Source organism: Gavialis gangeticus, unplaced genomic scaffold (genome assembly GCF_001723915.1).
Source record: "Gavialis gangeticus isolate Ggan-Ray unplaced genomic scaffold, GavGan_comp1, whole genome shotgun sequence".
Taxonomy (NCBI): domain Eukaryota; kingdom Metazoa; phylum Chordata; order Crocodylia; family Gavialidae; genus Gavialis; species Gavialis gangeticus.
The window spans coordinates 122,976,400-122,986,540 of record NW_017728992.1 but is presented as its reverse complement, the minus strand read 5'-3'; the positions used below and the strand labels follow the sequence as shown (position 1 = coordinate 122,986,540).

The 10,141-nt window shown below is 44.7% G+C and overlaps 1 long non-coding RNA gene across 1 annotated transcript in view; it reads right to left on the bottom strand.

Annotated features, from left to right (window-relative positions):
• Positions 1–2,104: 2,104 nt before the first annotated feature.
• Positions 2,105–10,141, bottom strand: part of LOC109299686 — a 13,711-nt gene continuing 5,674 nt past the window's right edge. The window contains exons 2-3 of the long non-coding RNA XR_002097956.1: positions 9,153–9,162; positions 2,105–2,115 (exon numbers count right to left, since the gene is read on the bottom strand). This is a non-coding gene — a long non-coding RNA (uncharacterized LOC109299686). The remainder of the gene's footprint in view (positions 2,116–9,152; positions 9,163–10,141) is intronic.

Below are 10,141 nucleotides of genomic sequence, written 5' to 3'. Positions count from 1 at the left end.
GCCCCCCCCCCCCCAAGTGGTTCCAGGCCCATCCCCAACAGATGCAGGAGCATCTGGAACAAGGGGAAGAGCTCAGTCCACTGGGCCAGGCTGTCACTGGGATAGCATCTGGCACCAGAACAGCTGGCCCTGGCTCATCACCCACCAGCCCTGGGGCCTAGGGAAGAGCTCTTCATCTCCCTGCAGCCCCCCTCCAGGCCCAGGTTCCATTAAAGGGGAGGGGCAAAGCCTTGGCAGGGATAGGCTGCCTCTGGGCTTGGGCCAGCTGCATGACATAAGCACCAGGGATGTGTGAGGGCCATGGTCCCTGTTGTGGTCCAGGGTCCTTGAAGGGTGAGACTGGGCCCCAGGGATGGGGGCCAAGGGGGAGGGTCCCATGAAGGAGAGCCAGGAGTCCACAGTGAATGTTGTGGTGATGCCTGCTGGCCTGCAACCTTCCACCCTCCTCCCCACATCCCAGTGCCTGCTTCCTGCCCCACAGGTCTTTCAAACAGATACTGGGTCCAGGGTCACACACTTGTCCAGCTTCTACGTGGAGAAGTCCCTGCTCTTCATTTCTGACCCCTGCAAGTAGGGTGCCAGGTCAAAAGCCCCTTATTCTAAGCCTCCCCCCTCCAAGGTTTTGTGTTCGTTGAGTTCAGGCCCTGTGACATTCCTCCTGACCCCACCCCCTTCCTCCACCTCCCCATCCTAATCTCCTCTTCCAGGTTCTTTCACCCCTTTCTCAAACCCTGCCCTGCCCCTTCCAAAGTTTTGCCGGTTTGAGTTAACTTGGGAAAGGAACCAAGTACTGCCAATGTTCAGGAGGATTTCTTTATTAAACACATGAAAAGTTTGGCAGCTACAACACTTCATTCAATGGAGGCACATCTCTTCCTCTTACTACATTCCCCTAAATCCCAGCATGTGTCCCTGTGTGCGGTTAGGGAAGGGAGAGGGGAAGGGGAATGGTGCCCAGGCAGCCTGGGTTGTGGGCAATGCTGTCCAGGACACAGGGCCAGAGGAGCCCAGGGTGGGTGAGCCATGGCCTAGGGCCAGGGCAGGGGCACTCAAAGTCCTTCAGCCTTGTTCATCTGTGGAAGGGAATAGTCAGCCAGGGCTTCACAGATCCAGAAATCCTGCCACTGTGTGGGTCTGGGGCCCACAATATCAGCGGGGGGTTCACCCTGTCCCCATTCCTGCACTGCATGTGCTCAGGCTGCCAGGCCTGGTCCATGAGCCATGTCTACAGCCCAGGCTTCACAGAAAACCTCCCCCAGTCTTGCAGATATTATGGAGAATGCATTTGGAAACAATGAGTCATGTCAGGTTCTCCTTATCCACCTCAAGGTGCACACTGGGAGCATAGAAGCATACCTTGAAGTGGCCAAGGGTGTACTCCACCGTCATGCAGCACTTGCTCAGGCATTAGATGCACTTGCTCAGGGGATTAGATATTAGGAAGAATTTTCACTCTAGGAGGGCAGTAAAACATTAGAACAGGTTACCCAGAGAGCTTGTGGACAGGTTTTCCAGAGAGGTTGTGGAGGCCAGACGAGCAGAGGGCGGGGGAGGGGCTGTGGCCGATCGAACGTGCCAGTGGCAGAATTGCCAGCAGTGCAGTGGTGGTGGTAGTGCCAGCGGCAGAAGTGCTGGAGGTGTGGTGGCAGCGGAAATGCTGGCAGTGGCAGCAGCACCCGCTGCCGAGTACCCCCTGAAGCCATCCCAAGTACCCCGAGAGGTATGCATACCCCTAGTTGAAAACCCCTGCCTTAGATCAAACAGAGTTGTAAATGTAAATGAAATCTCTGAAAATCATGCCACTTGAATAAGTACTTATATATAAATGTAAGCACTCAACTTTGATAATATTGGTTTTAGCTGTCAAAGTTCTGCTCTCCTACACTAACTTTTCCATGTTCTAGTGGTTGTTGTAAAGGTCTGTCCTCTTTCTAACAATCTCTTCTTTCAATATTGAGACCCATTTGAAGGGTCTGTGCCATTGCAATCTCTGTACTCATATGACTAGGAATTCTCTTACATCATGTCCTCATACATCTTTATCTCTTGAGCTACCACTCTACTCAGAGTTTGAATGGATAGAAATGTAGGTCTTGTGGTAAAGTCTTGGCTTCCCTGTGCCCTGTTGTTGCTGATGGAACAGTGCCAGATAAAAAAGTTACTTCAGTTCTAAACTAATAGAAAGACAGATCAAAATACAAAAAATGAAGTCCAAGTGTGAAAGGAAAAGTAGCTGTTAGTTTTATAACATAAAAGTCGGTGGTTTATTACTTTTTATTGGTTATGCCTTTGACAGAACTGCCATCAATAAGAAACTGTGAACACTTTGAACAAAAGCTGTTCCTTGAACACTCTTGGTCAAAAAAATTTAAAGAAAAATACTGTCTTTCAAAAGAATAAAGAAAACAGTTTAAGTAATATGAGGGGAGGCAGACAAGCACATTGTAAAGGTCACTATTACCAAACAAGATCTATGCTACTGTTTTTTAGCTTTGATCTTCCATTCTTACTTTTTCATTACAAAGGCCTTTTAACACATAAAAGGTGTGCTGAACTGTAAGGTGGTGTAAAGATATGCAGAAATATCTCAAAGTAACTAGTGCCTTTCACTTTTAGGCATCTTTCTGAAAGGTATGTCTACTGTGCATGATTAGATGAATGATCACTGCCTGGTCTGAGAATGCAAGTGACCTTAACCGAAGTGAGAACATTCCCACAGGAAAGCACCAACTGTATGATCAGATCTTGAACATATCTGCACCCTGTCTTGTGTAGAAATTGGAGCGGATGCAGAGGTGATTGACAAAATTGATAAATGGGTTGGGATGTAAGGCACATGAAACAAGGTTGAGAACTAGTTGCCTTAAATATAGAGAAAAGACATGAAGGCTGGACAGGAAAAGAGTTTTCAAATGCTTGAAAGGCTGCCATAAAGAAGAGGGAAAGCAACAGTTCTTATTTACCACCAAGGGCAGGGCAAGTGGAAAGGGTCTGAAACTGCAGCAAACCAGAATTAGAGCAAATCTCAAAAAAATCTAAACTGTGTGAAGAAGGCATTTATCTGGGATGGTTTAGGAACAGTACGTCCTGCATTCATGTAAGATTCATCACTCTTGAGTTCCCTCCCAACCCTAAGAGCCAATGTCCCATGGGTCTTTACCCTAAGATGACCTAGGAATTTTTCCCATTCAATTGTTTTAATTATGGGAGAACTTATCTTTCCTTCCAGGGGAATTATGGGAAGGACACTGGAAGACTATCAGCAGAGTGGATGGCTTGCAGACCAGGCTAGAGTATAGTTCAGGCCCTAACTACACAAAGCCTTCCAGTCATATAAGCTGACTTCAAGCAAATCCAAATACAGGTCAGAGGCTTATCTGTGTAGATGGAAGGGGGTATTGGGTTAAAAATTCTGTAACCGCCTTAATGGTGCAGTGTAGATGTCTTGTAAAAGTCAAACATCAAAGTTCTTGCTAGAATGTATTTATTGGGTGCTGGAGCAAGAAGTGACTCAGAGTATGTTCTACATTGGCTAACTCAGGTTCTCACAGCATGGAGTGTCAGCTAACCACCAAAGTATTGATCCAGCTTTTTAGATAAGTTCTGCAACTGGAACCAAATTCTGTTGTGCAGTTAGACTGTAGCCAGCATCAGAACTAGCATATTTAAAGGCATGCAGATGTGTCTGCCTCATAGTGCCTTCAGTTTCAATGTGCCCTCAGTATAAAACCTCATCTAATTCAACAACAGTTAAACATTTAGTAATGTTCACTGTTGGAATTAATTCAGCTGAAGTCACACTTTCTAAACTATTTAATTTATGTGCAAAACACATTTGTATGAAAAAGTGAAGTAACTAAATGTGAGTGATTATTTGAGCAGGAAGCCCTTTTTTAAAAGAGAATTTTGCTTATGATATGATTCTACAGCATGCAAAAGTATGTTCATGCAGTTTTGGCAGCCAGTTTTGAAACCACAAACCATGTGGTTTATTCCATTGCAACTAATGTTTTTTTATTGATATTGTCCACTAGAATATGGAATGACATCTCTGAGTAATGGTTGCTATCCAGATGCTTATTCTTTCATGTATTTTCCAATTTCATAAAATTTTAATGTCCTTTGAAGCTGATTACCTCCAAGACAAATTCATTCTCGAGAACCCACATCTCATTGAATGTGTATTGGCTGAACATAGTTAATGCAAGCTGCTGATTTCTTATCAGTTGCTCATAATCTTTAGATAGCTATCAGAGAAGCATGGTAAGTGGTTTGGCATGAATCTCTATGCCAGCTTGATTTAAAAGAGCAATTTCATAAAAAGCAGAATTTTCTGAAGAAACAGATTCTTGGAGATCCATCACGACCAGGCTGCTTAGTTGCCAGAAATACCACTTTTTAGATGGCACTTGAAACTGAAGTGTTTATATGCTACTCCTCAGAAGCTTAATCTTAAAGTTGATTCTATAATTTATTGTCAACAGTCATCTTATTGGTAATAAATAGCAGAATAATTAACAAAGAAGCACTAAAAATGTGCCATGGCTTCTTTGTCTATTTTGTACAGAATAACCTAAGCTTTGGTTAAAGGAGGCAAAGAAATCTTATTGCATGAAAATTGAAAATGAAATTTACAAAGTAGGTGCACCTTTGATGTGCAATTTACTCTTGTATTTATTCCCTGTTTTAAAAGCTTCCAAAATAAAGGACTGCACATGAATTTCTTTCATCTTCATTATTTATTTTTGTAAGCTGCTAAAGCTGTGCTTTATTTATTGCAACTCATCCATACATAATTCTCTGTAGTTTAGAAAACTGCATCTAACAATTTCACCGCAACTTTATAAATTGCATTGATTTATTTCTGTCTCTGAGGCCTAAAACCATTTATTACAACAACAAAACATCCTCCAGTGCTGGTGATCAAGGAACAAAGTCTACCCGTTTACTGTGTAGTGAGAATTGACAGATGGCCAAATGGGGTGATAGATTTGATTTTAATGTGTCTTAAGAGAGTAAATGAACCAAAGGCAATCTTCATCTCATGTGAAAAGTTGGATTTTTGTGTGGCTTGTCGGCAACAGTGAGGTGCGATTCTCACAGCACTTCATTGATTTTCCAATCAACCATGACCACTGAGATGGCAAAAAGCAGGGTCAAAGAATTCTTATAAAGGTTTTCTTTCACTCTGTTTGTCTAGAAGAGCACAAACAGGACTGTGTCTACTACTTCCAACATTATTCAGTGGGTTTTTTTCCTGAATTATTTTATGGGTTTCATAGTTTGAAAATTTTTAATTTTGCATAAAATGAAGAGGTTTTGTGAAGAGAAGTATTTACATCATAAAGGAGAAGGAAATAAAACTTCACACCTCCCCACCTGTGATTTTAACATATATCATGGGTGACAAAGCACTTTGCATTACTTGCCTTTAAGCTCCAGAAGACAACAGATTCCAACAGCAGAATGTATTTAAAAAAAAAACCACATTGGTAATGATACAATAAATCCAATATGCTGTAGGACATCATGGTTTTCCTGCACACTAGACCTCAATCCACAACCTAATTTTAAGTACTTGAAGTGCCATTAGAAGCACAAAGCTTAACTCAAACTGTGTTTTAGAGATATTTGAGGGTTTGGCCAAGAAGCTCCTGCCCTTAGAAAGCCACTGTATTAAGAATTTGTACAAAATTTTAATCACCATGCAGTACCTCAATGCTGATGAATAACACTGATGTAGAAACAAGGTCTTCAGTAAAAGAATAAATAATTAGCTGAGGAAATATAAATAAATTGCTCTTGGACCACTTAAAATACAGCTTTTGAGGAAAACTGTTTGTAAGAGAATGACCTTTATTTGTTTTACCATAATCACTGGATATGGATCACCTTATAACGTTTTTATACTACTGTCACATGAAAAAAGTCAGCATCCTTGATTACACTAGCTTCTGGTACACTTCTTTTTTTAAAGGAAAGGTATCCTGGGAACTGGAAACCAAATAAACTACACTAATTTAAAGGAAAAGCCACAGATTAATATAGCCAATTTATAACACTTATTAATGCTGATGTGTAGAATGAATGCTCACTGCCAGCCCTGTTTGTCTCTGTGCCACTACTATTGAAGCAGATTCAGACACTCCACACTGTACAGGATCTTACAGTGCAAGAGATCCTATTTGTTTCAGTGAAGAGTGATAGAATGAATAAGTGACAAATTAATGAGCAATGAGCATGTAGGCCAGAATCTGCTGATATATTACCTGGATATTACAGCCCTTCCATGAAACTTAATTTAGTTTAGTTTAGTTTGCTTTGCTTTGCTTTTTCCCCCCTTTTATACGATAGGCACTTTAAGGTATGACATAAGCCTTATGCATGGCACATATATTTTGGATCCTATTTCAACCGCAACACCAATAATAATTAATATCCTGAAAAGAACTAGTTATTTTTGTCAGACCTGGAATTGCTACATAGTATGTTCTTCTTCTCAGTGCCAGCAACTGTAATTCTTTGGCCTGGTCTGTGCTACAAAGATGTGCCAGCAGAGTTTTACTTCTTGATGTGCTTGTAAACAGTCCCTGTGCCACTGTTGGCCCTTGTGGAACTCCAGAAATTGTCTGATACTCTCTTGAGCCAACCACTCTGAATAGCAGCCTGAACTTTATTGGCCAAAGTGCAAATTAACTAGACGCCTTCCTGTCCCACCTCCCCTGCCACCTTTAAAACCAGCTTGTTATTTGCCAAATAAAGACGAACACACTTGAAGAAGGAGATTTTGGATCACTTCTGTCTTGGGTTGGTCAGGGTCTATCTAATCACAGATCTGTGATTAGGCCAGAAAGAACAGCACCTGTACAATGAGGTCACAACAGGAAAGTAGGCCAGGGGGACCAGTGCCTAGCAAAAGCAAAAGACCTTCAGAAGGCTGGTTCCTTTTGCAGACCAAACTTTTATGGCTTTCCCTTATGACATAGTCCTCCTTTGAGGAGCTATGTTCATTCACTATGATATCCATCTTAATGGCGGACATCTTCTGCAATGCAGCAGGGCACTGGGGTGTGTCTGATTCTTTAAGGGAACAAGCAGCCTCAGAGACCAATTGCAGGTGGTGATGGGGGTTAATTAAGGACTCAACTGACAGGCACAGGCTGGGCTGGAACTATATAAACCCTGGACCTGAGCTAGTCAGGCAGTTGAGTGCTGGGAGCCATGAAGTGAGGACCTCTTGGCAACAGAGTTCCTGAATACTGAAAGAAAGCCACCTTGCAATGCAGAAAACAAAGAAATTTACCTGGGGCGGACAGGAGCTTAGTAATATGGGCAGATGCCTCTGATTTATATTAAGCCTAGAGAAGGTTTGAGTGCCTGCCAGAGTGCAAATGCTCATTATCAAGTTGTGGGCAGGCAAGGCCTACTCAGAGGACTGACATCCCAAGAGTGACTGAGAGTGGGGCCCAGCAGGGAGAGCAAGGGCCTAGAGCAGAGGCAGGCATAATACGGCCTGTGGGCCACAACTGGTCCACCAGGCACTTTCATATGGCCCACAGGCACCCACCAACAAATTGTACCCTGCCCAGCCCTTCTGCAGGAGGTGCAGGTACATCACATGGAGCCCCTGCAATAGAGGCAGGCTGGGCAGGCTGAGCTCCTCACCCCCATGTGCAGCACTGGCCAGAGCCACTGGATGCCAGTGCTTGTGTGAGACACAAGCATCTCAAGTGCCCCTGTCTGCTGCTGCTGCTGCTGCTGCTGCTGCTGCCGCTGGGAGTGGGGGCTTTGAGCCATGTGAGGGAGTCTGCTTATGAGGATGGGAATGAGGCACCCATGTACGAACACCCCTGCCACACATACCCTATTGTGCCTTGCTCCCACCCTCGTGGGCAGAAGGGCCTGGCCCAGCCAGAAGCAGCTTCCAAGCAGGGCTGCTGCTGTACTGATGTAGCCATCCTGGGGGACCCACTCAGCTTCCCCAGTGTCCTGCTCACTTCAGGCAGCAGGTAGAGAAGTGGCAGGGACAGGGGCAGTGAGAGCGTTGCAGCTGGGTAGGACCACAAAGTGTGGGGCTGGGGCTGGCAGCAGAGTAGAGCCCAAGCCCAGAGGATGAAGGGAGCATGGAGCTCAGCTGGGCATCCTGTGGTTCATGGCTCTGGCCAGCGCTGCACATGGGGGTGAGGAGCTCAGCCTGCCCAGCCTGCCTCTATTGCAGGGGCTCCACGTGATGTACCTGCACCTCCTGCACTGATGCAGCACTGGGGGAAACCCTGCGCTTGAGCTGGTTACCATCCCCGCCCCCTGCAGTGTAGGTCCCAGGACTCCCCAGGGAAACAGGGGCCGGGGCTCCCCTCCATTTCAAGTGGGGTCCTGCAACCTGTGTGGCAAGGGGCAGGGAAGACAGATGGCTCCTGCAATAGAGGCAGGCTGGGCAGGCTGTGCTCATTGCCCCCACTCACAGCACTGGCCAGAGCTGCGTGCTGTTGGATGCCAATGCCTATGTGGGGACAGGTGCCCTGATCACCCCCACCTGCTGTTGCCCTGAGCATCCCCCACCTGCTGCACACCATGTGTGGGAGCTTGTGGGGGGTCCCCACACACCCCCACCCTCTCTCACACCTACACCCTGCCCCCACAACCCCCCACATATACACCCCTCAACATACCCTATGTCCCCCATACATAGCCACACCCTCTCACATCCCCCACACACCCCCACCTCACCATACATACACACACTCACACTGCACATCCTACCATACACACAACCCACTATACACACACACCTCCACACCCCACCATGCATGTACCCACACTCCCAACCACCCCCCCACACAATATAAAATAATTACTTTATTTTTCAGTTATTATGCAATCCCCTCTATATACAGTATGCAAACACAAATCATGACAAATTTTTTTGTAATAAAATTTAAATGTGTTGCAGTAAGTGTTTGACTTTAAATGTATGATATGGTATTTTTCTGGTTCCAAGATGGCAACCCTTCCGTCCCTAAAGGAGTATTTCTGGAGGGGGGGAGGGCAAAGGGAGGGATGTCCAGTGGTAAAGGTCAGTAGTTAGGGGGCAGGACTTCCACTCCAAAGATGATGACCAAGGGGCAGGGGCAACTGTCAAGGGGTGAGGCTACCCATGCATCCCTTGACAGTCTACCAAAACTCATTAAGAGGCCCTATAAGTGGAATAAGTGCCTGCCCCTGCACTAGATGATCCCTGCACTGTCCCAGTAATGACCATCATAGTAGACCTTGCAATAGCCTATACATTGTGAGATTATTTTGGGCACTGTTAGCAAGCAGCTGAAGCATCTTTCACCACAAGCTTCCAACCATTATGAGAAATTGCTAACTGGAGAGCACCAATACTCCAGAATAATAGAGAGATATTGGTAACTTTTCACCCCTGATTTTTAAGGACAGCTCTGAAATCTTTTTTCAGTCTCTTTTAATACTAACACAATGCATATTTTTGTAATTTATCAGGTACTAAAGAAGAGCACCAGCTCAGATCTGCTTGCTTTCCTCTACAGTCTTTGAAATCAAGTAGCAATCTGTCAGCTGCCTCTGGCATGGGAAGAGGTGTCATAGATCAGAGCATTTAAATAGGTCAGATATTTTTAAAGTGTCTGTAGTTTCCCAAAAAACCCAGTCTTTTAAATAATAACAAAAAAGTTACCTTTCTCTGTGATGCTGGGAAGTTTAAGGCCCCTGACATTTCCTTTCTGACCTTGCATGAGTACACATAGGGGCAGAATCCAGAGACTAACTGGTTTCAAAAAGCTCTTTAAAGAGGGAAGTGCCATCTCAGCTATAGACTATCATAAAATAGATACCTAAACATAGTACTGTGTTAACTTTAGAAACGAAGTAAACTAAGCAAGTGTACCAAAGAAGCATTTTAAAGATATCCTGCCAATAGATTTAATTGACCTTTTAATGAGTGTATGAGTTCACAAGAGAACAGAACAGCAAACTCGCTGGGCATGTGTACATGTGAATTTATGTGCCTCAAAGTAATGTATCTTAACCTAAGGATGTACCCAGATTGAGGTCCTGGAGGAGCAGGTGAGGGAACTCTAGGAAGAGGGCCACTCGCATGATCAGGGGACAGCAGGGCAGG